This window comes from Muscardinus avellanarius, assembly GCF_963383645.1.
Source record: "Muscardinus avellanarius genome assembly, chromosome: 15".
In the NCBI taxonomy this organism is placed as follows: domain Eukaryota; kingdom Metazoa; phylum Chordata; class Mammalia; order Rodentia; family Gliridae; genus Muscardinus; species Muscardinus avellanarius.
This window is the reverse complement of record NC_137801.1, coordinates 80,918,166-80,937,781: the sequence shown is the minus strand read 5'-3', so window position 1 is coordinate 80,937,781 and position 19,616 is coordinate 80,918,166.

The window sequence follows — 19,616 nt, the reverse complement described above, 5'->3', positions numbered from 1 at the left end:
CTGGCCCCAGCACCAGCCTAACCCCTCGGCAGGCTCCGATCCCGGCCTCGGAGGCCCCAGCACTGGTCATGCCTCACGGCAGGCTCCGATGCCGGCCTCGCTGGCCCCAGCACCGGCCTAACCCCTCGGCAGGCTCCGATCCCGGCCTCGGAGGCCCCAGCACTGGTCATGACTCAAGGCAGGCTCCGATGCCAGCCTCACCGGCCCCAGCACCAGCCTAACCCCTCGGCAGGCTCTTATCCTGGCCTCTGAGGCCCCAGTACCGGCCTTGCTCACGGCAGGCTCCGATGCCGGCCTCGCTGGCCCCAGCACCGGCCTAACCCCTCGGCAGGCTCTTATCCTGGCCTCGAGGCCCCAGTACCGGCCTTGCCTCAAGGCAGGCTCCGATGCCGGCCTCACTGGCCCCAGCACCGGCCTAACCCCTCGGCAGGCTCCGATCCCGGCCTCGGAGGCCCCAGCACTGGTCATGCCTCACGGCAGGCTCCGATGCCGGCCTCGCTGGCCCCAGCACCGGCCTAACCCCTCGGCAGGCTCCGATCCCGGCCTCGGAGGCCCCAGCACTGGTCATGACTCAAGGCAGGCTCCGATGCCAGCCTCACCGGCCCCAGCACTAGCCTAACCCCTCGGCAGGCTCTTATCCTGGCCTCGGAGGCCCCAGTACCGGCCTTGCCTCATGGCAGGCTCTGATGCCAGCCTCGCTGGCCCCAGCACCGGCCTAACCCCTCAGCAGGCTCTGGTCCCGTCCTCGGGGGCCCCAACACTTGGCCTTGCCTCACGGCAGGCGCCGATGCCGGCCTCGCTCACCCCAGCACCGGCCTAAACCCTCAGCAAGTTCCGGACCGGACCTCGGAGGCCCTAGCACAAGCCTTGCATCATGGCAGGCTCCAATGCCGGCCTCGCTGGCCCCAGGCATCGGTCTAACCCCTCTGCTGGTTCCAATCCCAGCCACGGAGGCCTCAGTAGTGGCCTTGCCTCACAGCAAGCTCCGATGTCGGCCACTGGCCCCGGCGCCCGCCTAACCCCTCAGCAGGTTCCGATCACTGTCTCTGTGGTTATTATTTCAAAGGTTCCAGTTGTAATGTATCAGATCTCTGCCTCCCCGAATATTGGCCACTGGCATTGCCACTGCCTCCACCGTTTCAAATCCTTCCCAGGCTCTTTTTCCACTCTGAATGTTGTCCAGTGTTCCTAAGCATGCGTGATGGTAGCATTCAACATTTGGTGTAATTTCTCCAAAAAAATAAAGTTGGTAAGATCCGGTTTCTGCTTCTCCTGAATACAAGTCTCCACCACCATCGCGGAGAACTCTTTCAACACCGCATTTCTCCTTGGTCTCCGCTAAACTCTCTCCTTATATGTGATGTCTGAGATTCTTAACAATATAGAGAAATAGCAGTCCTCTTTCACGGCGAATTTTTCCATAAGTTCCAGTGCATTTAGATAAGTTTTGTCTGCATCTCCAGTGTCCTGGCATCCATAACGGCTTTCTTACCACCTCTCCGATATTTTTCTTTATCTTTTTCTGTTCTGGGCCCGGTTTCTCCAGGGGTCTGGCGTGCTACTCACAGTTCGGCCCGGGGCCCCGAGTCCCACGACCCAGGCCCCAGCTGGCGTGCCCCGCGCGCGACCCCTGCCCAGAACCCAGCATCTTACTGGGCCTGGTTTCTCCAGGGGTCTGGCGTGCTACTCGCAGTTCAGCCTGGGGCCCAGAGTCCCGCGACCCGGGCCCCATCTGGCGTGCCCAGCCCGCGACCCCCGCCCAGAACCCAGCCCTGGGAAATTTTTTAAAATTATTCCACCCCGGTTGTGATGGAACATGCTTGTAATCCCAGCACTTGGAGGCTAAGACAGGAGGATCGCACAGGTTTGAAGCCAGCCAGCCTCAGCTACTTAGTGAGGCTCTCAGCAACTTAGTGAGACCCTATTTACAAATAAAGTATAAATTAAAATAGGTCTGGGAGTATAGTCCGGAGGTAGAAAAGCCCTGGGTTCTACCCCCAGTATCGCAAAAAAATTGAAAAAAAAATATTATTCCTGGGTATGATGGCACGTACCTGGAATTCCAGTACATGGGAGGCTGAGAAAAGAGGCTTTCAGGTTGGAGGCCAGCTTCAGCAACCTAGTGAGGACCTTCAGCTACTTAGTGAGGCTTTGTTTCAAAATAAAAATATCCAGGCGTGGTGGCGCATGCTTGTAATCCCTGCGTTTGGGAGGTGGAGACAGGCAGATCGCACTGGTTTAAAGCCAGCCTCGCTGGCTTAAGAGACCCTGTTTCCAAATAATACATACATTAAAAATAGGTCTGGGAGTGTAGCCTGGAGCTAGAGGGGTTCCATCCCCAGTACCACCAAAATAATAGTAATAATAATAATAATAATAATAATAATAATAATATAAAAATATAAAGTGTCCTGAGTTATAGCTTGGAGATAAAATGCCCCTGAGTTCAATCCCTAGTACCAAATGAATAAATGAATACGAAATTAAAGTATTGTTGTATTGACTGGCACATAATAATTGCAAAGTTCTGGAACACCAAATGTTTTAGTTCATGTATGCATTGTGCAATGGGCACGTTGGAGTGATTAGGATATATATCACCTTAAACTTCTGTCATCTCTGGATGGTGAGTATGCTCAGCAGCCTCTCCTAGCTATGTGATGGATGATACATTATTGTTGACCATGGAAGCCTCCTTCATACAGGTGGCAACAGGTCCCTGAGCGAGCCTAGGGTCTTCACAGCCCAAGCTGTGAGCTGCTTTCCAGAGCAGATCACCTTCCTGCTGCCTTTCCTAAATTCTTCTGGTTCCCTGTTAGGAATGAAAAAAAAAAAAAAAAAAAGTGGAGCTACTGGCCAGAAAGCCCTTCACTTCCTGAGCAGAACTCGCTTTGAAACATCCTCCGAGGCCTGGGAATGAGAGCGCATCCTGAGCGATATTGGCTGAGTGTCGGGAGGACACACGGAGTCTGTCTCTTCTGTTCTCAAGTATTTATTAAGCGCCAAAGCCCAGCGCGGATCAAGAGCTGGGGACATTGCGTCTGCAGTGTCACAGCCTGGAGCTTTCCTTGGCTTTTCCTTGGGTAAAAGAGACTACTCTCTGGTCTCTGCGCTGCACCGGGGCCCAGTTTGATTATGGATGTAATGAGCATGAATAAATTGGCAGCGTGGAAAGGAGCCTCTCACTCCGGGGAGCTGCATTAACCTGGCAGGGCTGTCAGGGACCATTGAGTAAGCTCCTTTTCTCTGAGCTCTGAACAGGGCCCCCTGTTTCCTGGAGAAGTGATTTCTGCTCCAGGGAGCAATTTGCTCTCCTCATCAGAAAAGCCAGACCAAGGTCTTTACCATCCTCAGCTGCCTCAGGACGAAAGCGCCAGCTGTATTAGTACCAGCTGCATAAATGTCACATAAATATTGATATTGTTTTAAATTGCCTGTTAAAGGGAATGGCCAATGCCATGAAATCATTTGAAATCAATGTAGATTTTTTGACTCCCTGGCCTTTTCCCCCATCCCCAATCCTTTGAAGCTCCGTCCTTTAAAACGAATTCCGAGCCACGGCACCAGGGGCGGTGGAGAGAGCTTCTCAAGTGGGCACGCCCCCTGCCTGATTCCTCTAAGGACTTCTGACCAAAGCAGCAAGAAGGTGGGGAAGCGGAGCAGAAGAGAAGGGTGAGGATGAGCACGAGGCAGGGAGAAGTCATACTCCACGAAATAGAGGAAGATGAACAGGCAAATGGGAGAGAGACGAATGGCATTTCCCCAAAGGAGGACAGGAATGTCACAGCACACTGCCTCTCTTCACTGCCCCTTTCTTCTAAGGCACCCTTCTTTCCTTCCTTCCTTCCTTCCTTCCTTCCTTCCTTCCTTCCTTCCTTCCTTCTCCCTTTTCTTCCTCCTTCCCTTCCTTCCTCCCCTAAGTTTCTATTTGTCAACCATAATTCTCTTTGATTCCTCTTTTACTTTCTCTGTGGCCCTCTGCTTTCCCTGTGGCCCTTATCATTTTCTTCTGTCTTATATGAGGCTGTTATGAACACACTTCGGGGCCCAAGTTGCCATCTGTATTCCTGTATACCTCTCACAACATAGAAAGTAACTTTTTGTTGTTGTTGTTGTTGTTTTTGGTGGTACTGGGGGTGGAACCCAGAGGCTTTCTACCTCCGGGCTATACTTCCAGACCTTTTTTTATATTTTATTTTGGAAACAGGGTCTCACTAAGTAACTGAGGCTGGCTTCCAACCCGTGCGATCCTCCTGTCTCAGCCTCCCAAGCGCGGGGATTACAAGCATGCGCCACCACGCCTGGCAGAGAGTAACTTTTGAAATGTCAAACATGAGCCAGGCGAGGTGGCACACGCTTGTAATCCCAGCACTTGGGAAGCTGAGACAGGAGGATCACAGGTTTGCAGCCAGCCTCAGCCACTCAGTGAAGCCCTCTGCAACTTAGTGAAACCCTGTTTCAAAATAAAAAAAAAACAATAAAATAGGGCTGGGGGGTTATCTCAGAGGTAGAATGCCCTGGGTCCCATCCCCAGTAACACACACACACACACACACACACACACACACACACACACATGTGTGTCAGACACTTGATGTGATCCCAATTGCTCTTCCCCTGACTGACCATGTCACCTCCAAAACTCAGGTGTTGACAATGTAACTGTATTGAGAGGTGAGACTTTTAAGAGATGATTAAGCCAGGCAGGCACCTTCCTTGTTAAGGGTATTAGGGACCTTATTAAGAGCCATCATACAACATTTAGACAGCTTGCTCTTCTACTTTTCTGCCCTGTGAATACACAGCGTTTGTTTTCTCTTGACCTTCTGTCTTCGGCCACATGAGAATACAGCAGGAAGGCCACACTAGATGTCTTGGTCCCAGGCTTCCCAGACCCTGGGACTGTGAAACAGATTTCTCATCTTTATACTCACTCTATGATATTGTGTTGTAGCAACACAGATGGTGTAAGATGCCAATCTAGAATAAATTATGATTCCCAAATAGATCATATCGCTAATACGCAAATATATATCATAGTCATACTGGTTTGGCTAGCATTTTCAAGAATTGGGCATGTCTAGGAACTTGGTAAAAGAGAATGTGTATTAGTCACTGTAACAAAATACCTGAAGTAATCAGCTTAAAAAGGAGAAGAGTTTATTGTGGATTACAGGGATAAAGACATTCCTTGGATAAGCCACAGTGACTCAATGGAAAGACATCTTGTCAAGCACCCCTGATTTCCATATTTGGAGTAATTTTCTTAACACAGGTGTTCAATACATGTGTAGTGAATCACGATATGCATGAAATATACGTTTAAATGCATGTCTTAGAAATAAAGAGACATTTTCTGTTTCTAATTTGCTGATCTATTTGGTATAAATCTTGGGATCTCGACTGAACTGAAGGAATTTGAAGGAAGCAGGTCTCTTAACTTGAGTGTCTTTTTGTATTGTATAATTAAACATGACTTGTATTTTAATAGAGTCCTGGGTCACATGTGTAGTCTGAGACTACATACAGCCTTCAACAATGCTGTTTGAAGACTGTGTAATTGGAAGTTAAAATGTGTTTAATGTAAATGCAGGCCCAAACTTTCATTCACATCACATCTTCTATTTCATTAAAAATAAAGCATTCATGCCGGGCGTGGTGGCGCACGCTTGTAATCCCTGCGCTTAGGAGGTGGAGACAGGAGGATCGCACAGGTTCAAAGCCAGCCTTGCTGGCTTAAGAGACCCGGTTTCCAAATAAAATATAAAATAGGTCTGGTAGTGTAGCCCAGAGGTAGAAGGGCTTCCAGGAACCCCATTACCACCAAAAATAAAAAATAAAGCATTCTGAGCTGGGCGTGGTGACACAGGCTTGTAATTCCAGCATTTGGGAGGCTGAGATATGGGAGGATCCCGGTTGGTTTGTGGACCTTAGTGAGGCTCTTTGCAACTCAGTAAGACCCTAACCCTATTTCAAAATAAAGAATAATAAATAGGGCAGGGGGTGTAGCTCAAAACTAGAATGCCCCTGAGTTCCATCCCCAGTACCGAAAAAAAAAAAATAAAACATTCTGTATAACCAAAATATTAAATCACTGTTGGAATATTAGCCTTTATTCAACTCTAAATTAACTCCGAATCATTTTACAAGGTTAACGGCTTTCAGAAAGCAATATACTCTCAAACCCAGGTATCACATAGTAAGGTTCAATTTAGTGTCAACAAATAACGAGAGTTTTAAATGCCATTGTTGAAAACATCTTGCTAAGTTGTTATTTTATTTTCCATCCAGCTCTGTGCTAAGGGGCCAGAGTTTAGTTCAGTGAAATGCAGAATGGAAATACTGAAAAGCTCGCCCTCATCCATCCAGGCAGAATTATTTGCGTCTGCTCCCTGGTAACAAGTTGTACTGCTGGGTTAGTGTGGCTGCATCTGATTGTACTGAGCTGCAACCCTGAATCTACCTGGCCTCTCTTGTTTAGTGGGGGAACACTGAGTAAGCCAATGGGAACCTGGAGCTGCCTGGCCTTTCGACAGAGCTCTCTTTTCCCAGATGTGGAATTAAATATCCTGGGATCATTCTCGTATTGGATGGTTTATCTAACCCTGGAAAACTAGCAACTTCTTTGTCTTGTGGGAGGTGGCACCAACCTCCTTGAGAATATGTCTAAAGTCTGGGTTTCCTCTTTCGACTGAAGGTACAAGTGTGTGCCTATCCTTTTCAACATAATCCAGGGGGCTAATAAAATGAAATCCTGGGACATTTGGAAGCCAGTTAAGAGCCCCCACTTCAAGTGATGGTGTTTCTTTTAAGTGTCTGTCAAGAGGCAATCTCTCCATAGCCAAAAAAAAAAAAATATGCATTTCTCTTGGAAGAATCTAGGATAAACATAGAGGTGAGGTTGGAAACATTCTTTGTGGGCAATTAGAACACTAATTACTCCGTTGGCCTGTGAGGCTATGTGTGGGTTCCACTTCTTCTCCAGAGTGGGGCAAGATTCTGAGCATCTTCCTTCCTGGAGAAGCTATTTCATCAACTCATAGGCATGTTGGTCCACTCCATTGCATGATCACTCTCCACTGGTTCTTCATTCCATCTCTGATCTTGTATTTCCCTTCTGGTAGAGTGTATTAGTCTGTTTTCTGTTGCTATAATAAAATATTTGTGGCTTGGTACTTCATAAAGAAAACAGGCTTATTTAGCTCAAAGTTTTTGAGATTGAAAGTTCCTAGCAGGAAGGGCTATCTTTTGGCTTCTTGAAAAAGTCCTCATTAGCTGTATCAGAACATGGCAGAGAAGTGAGAAGGGAAATGGCCATGTATGCAAAAGAGAACAAGGGATAGCTTTACTTTGTATCATCAACCTGCCTTCCTAGGACTAACTGGGTTCCCACAAGAACTACATAAGTCCTTTCTGAGGACAGCACTCAGAATTAACTAATCACTTCTTACTAGGCCCCATCTCTTAAATGTCCCACCACTTTCTAGGGCTACCATGCTGGGGAACAGGTTTTCATCATAGGAACCCTTGGGAGGTAAACCATATCTAAACCATAACACAATGTCATGTACTTGTGTCAGGATTATTCTTTTAATTTCCATTCAGCTTAACAGAGTAATTTTGTCCAGTCCTTTCTGTGTGAAGTGAAACTCAAGACAATGGTTATTTAGGATGTAATGAGGGGGAAAGTTTGGAGGTAAACTGAGGCACTGTGACCGAGGGCCTCAGAGACTGAGCCATGAGATATAGCTTCTACCATGAAGATTAAACAAATGTCATTTGTAAAATGGGTCATTACCGTCTTTATATCCATTTTGTATATTTTGATTTTTACATATTAGCCTTTATGGCAGACTTTCTGCCATTCTCTCAAAACAACAATACCCTCATTACTGCCCAACCCACAGACATTCTCAGCTTCCCTTGCAGCTACATGTGGCCACGGATGGATGTTCTAACTAATAAGATGCACTCAGAGATGCCCGTTACCGACCAGAAATCTCTTACAGTAGGCCATCCCTAGAGTTGGCTGACGCAACTCAAGCTCCAACCTGGACCACGAGGATGGAAACAAGCCCAAGTGTGACAGAAAAATCCCCCAGAAAACTCAGAGAGGCACAAAAGAGTCCTGGAATGATTCTTATTCCTCCAACATGCGTGTAAGAGATATCAATGTCTATTGTGCATAGGCCATGGTTACTCAGGATTCTTGGCTACGTGCTACTGTAAGGAATCCTGTACAGTAGTCTCCCCTCATTTGGAGGGGATATGTTCCAATACCTAAAGCAGGTGGTACTTATCTAACTATATGTTATGCTTTTTCCTATATGCCCTGTTTCACTGCCACATGGAAGAAAAGTTGACATGTCCTCCTGTGGTTTATGCCCTAATACTTCCTTTTCATCATCACTCTTGCACTTTGAGATCATGATTAAGTAGAATCAGGGCCACTTAAATTCAAGCATTACAATACTGTTACAGTCAATCTAGTAACATGTCAACTAAGTGACTAACGGGCAGGTAGCTTATACAGTGTGGATACACTGGACAAAGGATAATTCATGTCCCTGGTGGAACAGAGTGGGATGGTTTGAGGTTTCACCACAGTACGTAGAACAGCACACAATTTAAAACTTGTAAATTAGCCAGGCGTGGTGGTGCAGGCTTGTAATCCCCGCGCTTGGGAGGCTGAGACAGGAGGATCGCACAGGTTCGAAGCCAGCCTCAGCTACTTAGTGAGGCTCTCAGCAACTTAGTGAGACCCTGTTTCCAATTAAAATATAAAATAGGGAGGATAGCCTGGAGGTAGAAAGCCTCTGGGTTCCACCCCCAGTACCACCAAAAAAAGAAAACTTGTAAATTGTTTATTTCAGAATTTTCCATTTAATAATTTTAGGTGATGGTTGACCTCAGCTAACTGAAACCACAGGAAGTGAGCCCATGGTTAAAACGGGACTGACTACTCTAGGTACAGCTTCTCTGCCTCCCATTTATTTGGTTTAGATCCATCTTCTACAACAAGTTATTAGATTTTATATATCCCAAGTGTATCTTTAAACTCTTCAGCTCCCTTTGTTGGCTTTTAATTTTTCTTCTACATTGAAGATCCTTAGTCAAAATTATCTAAGAAAATAAATGAGCACTTGTCCCCACTCACTTCATTTCCCACCTACTAAAAGGAAAACATGTCCATTTACCAACATTTCATGTTACAACTCTGCCCTGTCTTGTTTTTACTCCCAGCCCCAGTAAATATTTCTTTCAAGTCACCTGGAAAAATTTGCTCCAAACAACTTGAGCCATTTCCTGTCTTCTTTTGGACCCACCCAAAGAGCCAATGGCTTCTGGAAATTTTTTCCCTTGGCTACAACAGAAAAAGACTAACATGTGGTACCTGTCCCACATCTGCTATTTACACTTCTGTGTGAATCAGCGTCCCTGCTGGGTGCCACCACACCTGGCAAAAAGATATCTTCTGTGTATGAATGGTGTCTACAGACCTCAGTAGCTCAAGGCACCCACTTCTGGTTCCCAAGTATTCATCACTGAGTCCATGAACTGCTGCTTTAACTGGGTTTGAAAGGGTGAGAATGTAGAGACAAACATTCTTCATTCCGTCTTCTGGGGGGGTTAGGAAACCCAAGTGGGTCCCCTGGCAGAAACAATTTTCCCTAAGCAAAACTGGAAGCACTGGGCCCTTGAGCTTACTATGAACCTGTTTCCAGGAGACCATGCTAGAATTTTATTCTTTTCACTTTAGAATCTGAATAACTTTGACTTGGCAAATATAACTTTAGCCTCTTGTGCCTCACCCCCAATTCATGTTTCATTAAGCTTGGTGGGGGAAACATGCGAACCACCCACTGAAAACAGATGTCACCATCGCCATGAACACACTGTGATGTCAGGACATGGCTCTGGTCTCCTTTGGCCCTAAGGCTCTCCAGCTTGGAGTACTGCACACTCTCTTCCTTTCAAAACTCTCCCCCTTGGGCTCCCAAGAGAACCCGTGTCCTGCATAGACTACCACCTCTTAGTCTCTTTTTCTGGTTTCTAAGTGCTAGAGAAGCTTAGCACTTAGAACCAGGCCTGGCCCTCTCTCTGCTTTCCCCAAGAGAGCTCATCTAACAACCTGGGCTTTCCACTCCACCCATGCCAATGATTCCACCTCGTGTCTCCCATCCTGACCCCTCTCCCCTGAGCTCCAGGCTCCTGCCTGACACTGAACATGTCTCCCACCATCCCAACCCCACTCATCTTTTATGTGTCAGACAGCCGCTCTCCCAGACTCCTGGGCATTTTCATAACCCAGGAGCTGTCTTTCTTCTTTTCTCACCTCCTATTTCTTCTTCCACACAAATCTCTCTTCTGTCCACCCCTGCCTCTTCGTCTCCTTTACCGCCATCCTCTTAGACTGTTACCACGCTGATCACCCCTTTCATTTACCCTTCCACAATCTGTTCGCCACACACTATTCAATATGAGGCTTCTAAAATGTAAACCAAACATTATGCCAGCTGAGTGACATCAATAATTGCCCTTTGCTCTTAGCATTAAACTCCTTGGGACAGCCCCCAGAGACAACCCTGCCCCATTTGTTACTCGGCAGCTGGTTAGCCCCCCCGATTTCACCCCCTCAACTCCCTCTTCCTATCCTCCGGCTGTCCTAATATCCTTTCCACCCCTCTCCTACTTCTGAATCCTATCCTTGTATTGCCTGGCCACCCCTGGCCCCTCCTTCTCCCCAGGGCTCTATTTTAGAGCTGTGGAAAGAGGTTCAGGGGTGCGTGACTTGCCTCTGGTCTTTCAGCTGGTTTGGAGGCCTAGTTGGCTTTAGTCCCAGGTGTGTCTTCTTCTGCTACACCCACTGTCACCCTTCTTCCGATTATTTCAACTGGTTCCAAATTCCAGGGCTGTCCCCAACAGATCTAAACACCAGTTTTGTTTTGTTTTGTTTTTCCTGAGTGCATTATCTTTCTCCGAGGAGCAAGTGTTGATGGAGGACAGGTGGAGATGGGTGTTTTGGGGTCTGGATGAAACTTGAAAGCCATAGTTTCCCTCTCTTTGAGTGGTATTCATCAAAGTGTCAAACGGCCTAATGCTTCCCAGATGGGAGGAAGGGGGGCCCTCTGCAACACAGCTCCCCCGCTTAGAGGTCAGTCCTGCCCACGTAGACATACATGTTTGAGTCCAGAAAGAATAAAAATGGGAGAAAGCAACCTTCCTCCCTTAAAATGAACAAGCAGGCAAATTCCATGACAGCTGTAAAGACTGACATACTCCGCGGTCCTATTCATGCTCGGCTTCTAAAACTGTACAGTAGGTGCAGAGCTCGTAGAATTTCCAAAGCTGAGCACACGCGTGTCTATCTGGATCAAGAAATGAAGTGCATACTAGTGTTTCTGGAATCTTGCCCCAGGCCCTTGAGCCACCAGTTCCCCAGAGGTCAGCCCTGCCCCAGAGGCCCTGGTCTGGCTTTGCACTTACGTGAGGATAGCCGTGCAGTGTGTGTTCATTTGCACCTGGCTTCTCCCCCTCCCACCCCCAGCATCGTCGCTCTGCGTTCATCCATGCTGAATCAGCAGCAGCAAGACAGAGCATCCACCCCCTTTAGACTCTGGCATTCACGGTGACATACATCATGATTTGTTTGTGAGATAAATACACTTCTAATTACCCTCATTTTCTAGGCTGGATTAAAAAAAATATAATTTCCTGCATCTATTTTTTTTTTTTTGGTACTAGTATTGATTCCGGGGACATTCTATTTTCAAGCTACACCCATGCCCTTTTTAATTTTTTTTTAATTTTTCAAACAGGGTCTCTCTAAATTGCTGAGGCTGGCCTGGAACCTGCCATTTTTCTGTCTTGGCCTCCCAAGCACTGGGATCATAGGTGTGTGCCTCCAGACCCAGCTGCATCCAGCTCTTTAAAGATGTGCACCCTCTATAATTATATTTTATTCAACTAATACTTAAGCATTTTTTTCCTCCTCCATGAGTCCTTTCAATGCAGATTTGCAGAGCAATGGAGGCTATGACTGGTCTTCACTATTGTATTAGTCAGCTTCCTGTTGTGTTAACAAAATATCAGAGACAATCAATTTAGAAAGAGGAAAAGTTGCCAGATGCGGTGGTGCACACTTGTAATCCCAGTCCTTGGGAGGCTGAGGCAGGAGGACCACAGGTTTGAGGCCAGTCTCGGTCACATAACAAGACCCTCAGCAACTTAGCAAGAAGTAAAATAAAAAACTAGAAAAAAATAAATAAAAATAAAAATAATATAAAATAAAGATAAGTATAAATTTCAAAATAAAAAGGGCTGGGAATGTATCTCAGAGGTAGAATGTCCCTGAGTTCAATCCTCAATACCAACAAAATATAAATAAAGTTTGTTGCTTTTATTTATTTATTTATTTTGGTGGTACTGGGGTTCCTGGAAACCCTTCTACCTCCGGGCTACACTCCCAGACCTATTTTATATATTTTTTTAATTTGGAAAAAGGGTCTCTTCAGCCAGCGAGGCTGGCGCGATCCTCCTGTCTCTGCCTCCCAAGCGCGGGGATTACAAGCGTGCGCCACAACGCCCGGCTTCAATGAAGTTTATTTTGACTCACAGTTTTGGAGATTTCGGCATGTGGTCTGTTGGCCTTGTTGCTCTGGGGCCTATGGTGAGGCTACACATCATGGTGGAAAAAACTGCTCAAATTGTGACAGCCAGGAAGCAAAAGAGGAGAAGACCAGTATCCTGCAAAGCCCTTCAAGGACACGCCCCCAGTGGCCTAAAACCTCCCACCATGCCCCACCTCTTAAAGGCTCCGTAGCCCCAAGCTGGAGGCCAGGCCTCGGATGCGTGGTCTTTGGGTGACATTCCATACCCAAACTATAGCAGCCGGGGTGAGAGTGCAGGACTGTACCCTAGAAAGAACATTTCTACAACCAACAAGAATCGTCATGGAATGTTATCATGGATGAACAAATTTCAATGACAAGAAGTTATTATCTGCCCTGCTTCTTTCAGAAATTTTCTGAAGCTCAAGTAAGGAAAAACAGATACTGCAAAACCAATAACACAGTTTGACAACAGCTTCATGAAAAAGAGACATGTATGTATTCCATGGGGTTGGGGGAAGAAAGACTATTGTCAAATACCCCATTATGGGCAATAAGATTATGGAGGTATTTATTTTATTTTTGGAATAAAAAATGTATACAGTTGATACTTAAAATGCATTAATTTTAAAATAAGAACTCTGCCACTGGAGTCGAGCAATGTCTGTAGAAGAGCACTGAGGTCTATTAATTATAAGATAATTGAAAGCTATTACGTAGTGTTTGATAGGCTCATATGGAAGCTTCTTGGTTTTTTCAAAAATAGAAAGTTGTGTGCTGTCATCTACTTGGCTAGAACAGAAATAGCCTCTCATGAAAGATGGAAAGAAAAATAAAGTGCTCTGCAGTTCAGGCTGCCAAGAAAGAGATCAACGGATTCCACAGCACCGCCCATCACCTCAAGCACGCTGGCTGAGCTCGGGTTAGGTATGGGCATGCACCATGGGTTAGGTGAGGGATTAAGGGAGCCTGTGAGCTGCGCTTTTCCATCCTTTGCATGCTTCTGCGTAGATACCTGCTCTTAGGCACCATGAGGATGAGGGGGCCGTAAGGTCTTCCACGGAAAGCAGAGTCATTAAGGCTCAACTTTGAAGTGCAGGAAATGACACCTCACAATGATTGGACAACTGTGTGCCACCCTGATCAAACAGAAGAACAAAAGAACAATCTCACTATCCAGGGCTAGGCTGTCTCCAACGTCCTTTTTCTCTTTTGTGTGGTACTAAGGATTGAACCCAGATTTAGTTCTAAATGCGAACTAAATCCCCAGCCTTATTTTAAAAATTTTTTAAAACAGGGTCTCACTAAGTTGCTGAGGACCTCGCTAAGTTGCTGAAGCTGGTCTTGAACCTGTGATCCTCCTGTCTCAGCCTCCCAAATACTTACTGGAATTATAGGCATGCACTATAATGCCTTTCTAATGTCTTTTAGAATGGCTTTTCTAATGTCTTTTGCCTGGAAAAATCCAAGTGGAATCTATTTTATTGGTCTCTCTCTCTCTCTCTCTCTCTCTCTCTCTCTCTCTCTCTCTCTCTCTCTCTCTCCCACAGATACATCTCCAGCTTCTATTTTCATTTATTTTAATTAATTTATTTATTATTAATTAATTTATTATTAATTTATGTGTTGTTGGATATTGAACCCAGAGGCATTCTACACACCCAGCCTTATTTTATTTTTATTTGGAAACAGAGTTTCATTACTTGCTGAGACTGTCTTTGAACCTGTGACTCTCCTGTCTCAGACTCCCAAGCACTGGGATTACAGGCCTATTCCACCATGCCCAACTTTTCATTTTTATTTTTCAAACAAGGTCTGGCTAAATTGCTGAGGCTGGCCTCAAACTTGTGATTCTCCTATTTCAGTTTCCCAAGTACAGGGATTATAGGCATGGGCCACTGTGTCCAGCCTCTATTTTTATTTTTGTCTCCGTTTTTTAAATTAGGCTCTAAATAACGTATTTCCCAAAATGAGTTCTTTTCTTCTTCAGTGTTCCCACCCCACGGGCGGCTGGTTTTCCCTGCTCCTCTTAAACATGCGCTCTCAGGACCTGATTGCCTGTGTCTGCTAAGGATCATCAGCCTCACTACTGCAGTGCCTAAAGGAAACTAGAAGCATGTGCACGTTGGTGCAGAGTTTCTCAAAGTTTGTCCCGGTGAAGAACTATATGTAGTCAGGTGTCCTGCTTCTTCGGTGGTTCTTGAAGAGCTGGCTGGGGTGACTTGCACAAGTCCCAACGCTCTTGGAGTGTGGTAGTAGATGTACGGGTGGTGGTGGGGGGAACAGACCCAGAGAGAAAGAGCAAACACTCTTGCTTACTTTTGCTCCTTTGTTACTGAGACAGCCTGCCTCTTCAAAGAAAGCAGATTTCAGAGGCTGAGGCTGATTCTGCTGCTTAAGGCAAAGGACACGACACCCAGGCACCTCTGCCATACCAGCAGGTATAAGGCCTTTAGTTCCTTCCCTCTCTGTATAGGAAGCCATTGGTATCTTGAGGGGGCAAAGACTTATTACCCAATGCAGGGCTATTAAGTGAGCTTGTCCCCATGTCACAATTGTCTCCTTATTTCTGTTGTTGAGACATCCCAAAGGTCAAACTTAAAAGCTGATTAATGGGACCATTCATTCCAGAGACAAGATATGTATCTCATTTTTTGTTAGATCAAACATAATAGCCAGGTCTATATATCTATAAAGGTTTTTTGTACATTGACCCATTTTTCACACTGGCCTACACTGGTAATCAATTGATCCAATTTCATATTGGATTACACTGGTAACAATATGTCTATGTGAGCTAACAGTATTGACAAAAACCAGATAGCTCTATCTTTTAGATGACAACATTAACAATTTTATAATTTTAGAGAACATTAACAATGAAAATAAATGTGTTACCTGACCATCGACCGTATTTCCTTATAAAACAAGACATTTAATCAGGACAAACAGATGTAAACCAGGTCTTAAGGCTAAAATCTCTGAATTAAAGACAAAATCTTATTGGTCAGTTCACATACAAATAAAAACTTATACACCTTTAACCTTTAACTTTTGATTTCTGAAATCTTTTAGCACATTTAGATGACTCTAGTTTTTAGATATAGACATAATTTGTTTACTTCTATTTACCCACTAATTTATCCCTTCTAATAACCAGCCAGTGGATTAAATCATCATTTTAACAAAACAAATCTTTAGAATGACATTACAATTTAAACATCTATTACCAGGAAGACAATATGATGGTAGTTGTCTTAGCCTGAAGAAACCAAAGTATGTTAATCTTTTAGTGACAATCTTGAAATTAACAAACTTAAACTGTTAGCAATTTAAGCCACATGAACTGAACTAAGGTGTTTTCTTAGTTTTGTTTTACTCACTTAATAAACATTTAACAAAGTTTTCCTTTAAGAACAAAAGCTGCTGGAGACTGAGCCTCCAGGATTGAACCAGTATCAAGAAAAAGCCTTCAGATGTAGGCCAAACAAAAATCTTCTTCTTTGCCTCTGAGCCGTCAGGCTAGAGTTATAATTTTGTTTGAAACATTGACCTTGGTTAGACAAATCCAACCCTTAGTCTAGTTAACACCAAGTGTTAAAACACAAACCCCTGCACTTAGAAAATCTATCATATAAATTGTTATAACAGTTTGGGCTAAAGATAAAAACAAGCTGTATTAGTCCAATATTAATTACCAATTACACAAAGGAATTTTAAAGTCTCTATATCTTGTAGGACCATATTTCTGTATTTGAAATTTCTATTTAAGTCAAACATAAACAATTTTTAATAAATTTAAAACTTTAACAATTTTGAGCAGCATCTAAAATTGCCCTTCTCTCACTAGTTGTGAGAGTTTGATCCATTATTAATCTCACATCCCTCCAGGAAAGATCAAAGGTTAGAGTACATTTCTGAAATTTCCCATATATTTATCTGGATCACCTGAAAATTCTCCTAGATCAGCCTTAATCTGTCTCATATCTTGAAGGGAAGTACCCGAATAGTTCCTCCAAGTTTATCCCCAGCAGGTACAGCTTGGAGGGGGTAAAGGATGCCTGTGCGCGCCCTGAGCATCCAATATGATGGGGTATAGGCCTTCTCTGATCTAGAGACCCTGGACAGGGTGGTGTTGAAGGAACATTGGCTATATTTTTCTCCTTTTCTGGGTGTGCTACTGGCGTTTGAGTTGTTCCAACCAGTGTATTTACACGCTGTTAATCTTCCCTTAAAGCCAGGAATAGTTGTACATAAGGCAGTTCAGCTCATTTAGCCTTTCGCCCGCAAAAGGCATCTACTCATAAAATGATATCACAATTTGTACTTTCCTCGAGGTGGGGCAGCTTCTACCATCTCCCACCTGATAGAGGCCAGGCATGACTGGAGAAGAAGGCCAAACGCTTCTTCCTCAATGTCTGGGGATAAGGATCCCCAGTTTTCCGTACTGGGGGTGCTGGTGAGCTTTGGAGATGGGCAATTTCCCATCGGAAAGACAGGGGAAAAAATAATGGCGTCCCATAATTTCTCCCACCATCGCAAACTTCCCAGAGCGTCCTCTGGGCTCGCATATCGTTTCATGCATGGCCATAAACGATGATGCTTTAGCCTACCGGGTTCTATCCATGCTCTACCGGCGTGACTGGAACTGGCATCCGTCACCACCATTAGACGCCCGGGTCTAATGGCCGAATGTCAGCAAGCTGTGCCCAGCACACTGACAACTGTTGGCACATGCTGCTTTGCATGTACCCCTAGTGCCTGCCTGTGGGCCCTAAATTCCCAAGAGAAGTTTAGCTGAATAAGCCTGGTTCCGCCCTAGCTGAATAAACCCGGAACCTTTGTTAGATGAGGAGAAGGCTCTGGAGGGAACCCTGGCGAGAGTCTGCTACATTTTGCGTCTCCAGCTTCAAACTTTGTTCCTTCTAAAATAAGCCCGACAAAATGACCAATGTGGAAGCCAAGCAGAGAATCTTAAAGGCTACAAAAATAAAGGGCCAAGTGACATTCAGAAGCAAACCAATTAGAATCACTCCAGACTTCCCAAACCAAGTCATAAGAGCCAGAAGGGCTTGGAGTAACATATTCCAAACTCTGAAAGAAAATAACTTCCAGCCAAAAATTTCCTACCCAGCAAAACTTTCTATCAAATTAGATGGAGAAATAAGAAACTTCCACGACAAACAAAACTGAAGGAATTTATGTCTTCAAAACCAGCGCTAGAGAAAATACTCAAAGAGATTAACTACAAAGAAGAAATAGGTAACACACACCAGAACCAGAGAAACAAGAGTTTCCATCCAACAGACAACTAAGACTGGTTATCTGTGGAGATTCATTATTTATGTTAGTCTTTTACCTATCTCTAAATTGTATTGTTTGCTTTTATTGTTTGTAATTTTTAGGATTTCTAGTTGGAATACTAATATACCTTCAGATATAGCATTTGGGACTATTTTATCCCATTCTATCAGTAACTTTTAACTCTGTTTACATTGTCTTTGGATATACAATGTGTTTTTATTTTTTAGGGAGTTTGTTTACCCTTTTGTTGCCTGTGCCATTGAAATCATATCCAAGAAATCACTGCCAATTTCAATGTTGTGAGGTTTTATGATCCAGATTTTCTTCTAATAGTTTATAGTCTTAAGATTTACATTTAGGTCTTTTATCTATTTTGAGTTAATATTTGTATATGGTGTTAAGTAAGGGTCCAATTTTATTCTTTTTCATGTAATTATTATTTTTCAACAATATTAAGTTAAAAGATAATTATTTCCTCCACCAAATGTTCGTGGAAACCTTGTCAAAAATAACTTGACCATATATGGAAGAATTTATTTCTAGGCTTTTTATTTTACTCCACTAATTTATATATCTGCCTTTATAGCAGTACTACACTGTTTCAATTATTGTAGCTTTATATGGTTTGAAATCAGAAAATATACATCTTCTAGCTTTGTTCTTTTTCAAGATAGTTTTGGGTATCTAGAGTCCATATTCCATATTAGGATAGATTTTTTGTGAAAAATAAATAAATAAATATATGATAGTTTCACCTTAAAAAAGAAAAAGAAAGAAATATTCTCTGGTAAGAAAGAAAGCAAAAAGAAATATTGAAATGTTATCTTTAAGTCATCAAAAGCTTGGTATCAGACAAATGAAACTGTTATATGAGATTATCAACATTAATATTGGATAAATTGCTATAATACTAGATGTCAACCACTAAGCCAAGCATGGGAAGGAGGGATGGGGAGAGAATGGGATGGGGATCGGGTGGGGGCTGACTGGGCGATGTGTGCATGTATGTCTACAAAAGTATTATTTTTATCCCATTATGATGTATGAATACAGTGCACCAATAAAAAACTAAAATAAAATAAAATAAAATAAGCCTGATGTTAAAGCACATTTTAAGTTACCAATCTTTCCCTTTTTCCATTTCAGGAGAGGGATTTCTGATATTATCTGTGAGCTTCATTTTCTTCCAAAAGTACAAGGCATCTTCACTGGGATCGAGTAAAGGCACAACTAGTTAATCTCTGCTCAGACTGAATATTACTGAAATTTTGCATGGCTACAGAAAACATCCTACAGAAAAACACTAGGAAACCGGGAGATTCACGCAATTACTCACCCTTCCGTACATGTAGATGATATCTCGGTGGAACCTCCAAAATGAAACGGGGGTTTGAGAGAAAACCCCTGCGAGTTCTTGTCTACGGAGAGCGAAGAATGACACCTGCAGACCTCAGGAAGGGGAGTAAAAGGTTTATTGGAAGCAGCAGGGAATGGGGTAAGGGTGGCAGAACACCCCCAAAGGGGTTGGAACTCTGGGTTCAGCAGCTGCCTTCGGGACAATACTTGAGAGTAGCCCAAGCCGAATTGCCTTCAGGTGCAGGCTGCTTTCTTCCAGAGTCCACGCGATCTGCCAGAAGGGAATAGAGAAAAGTGGCCGAACACCCCATAGGGGCGGTCGGAACTCCGGGGTCCAGTAGCTGC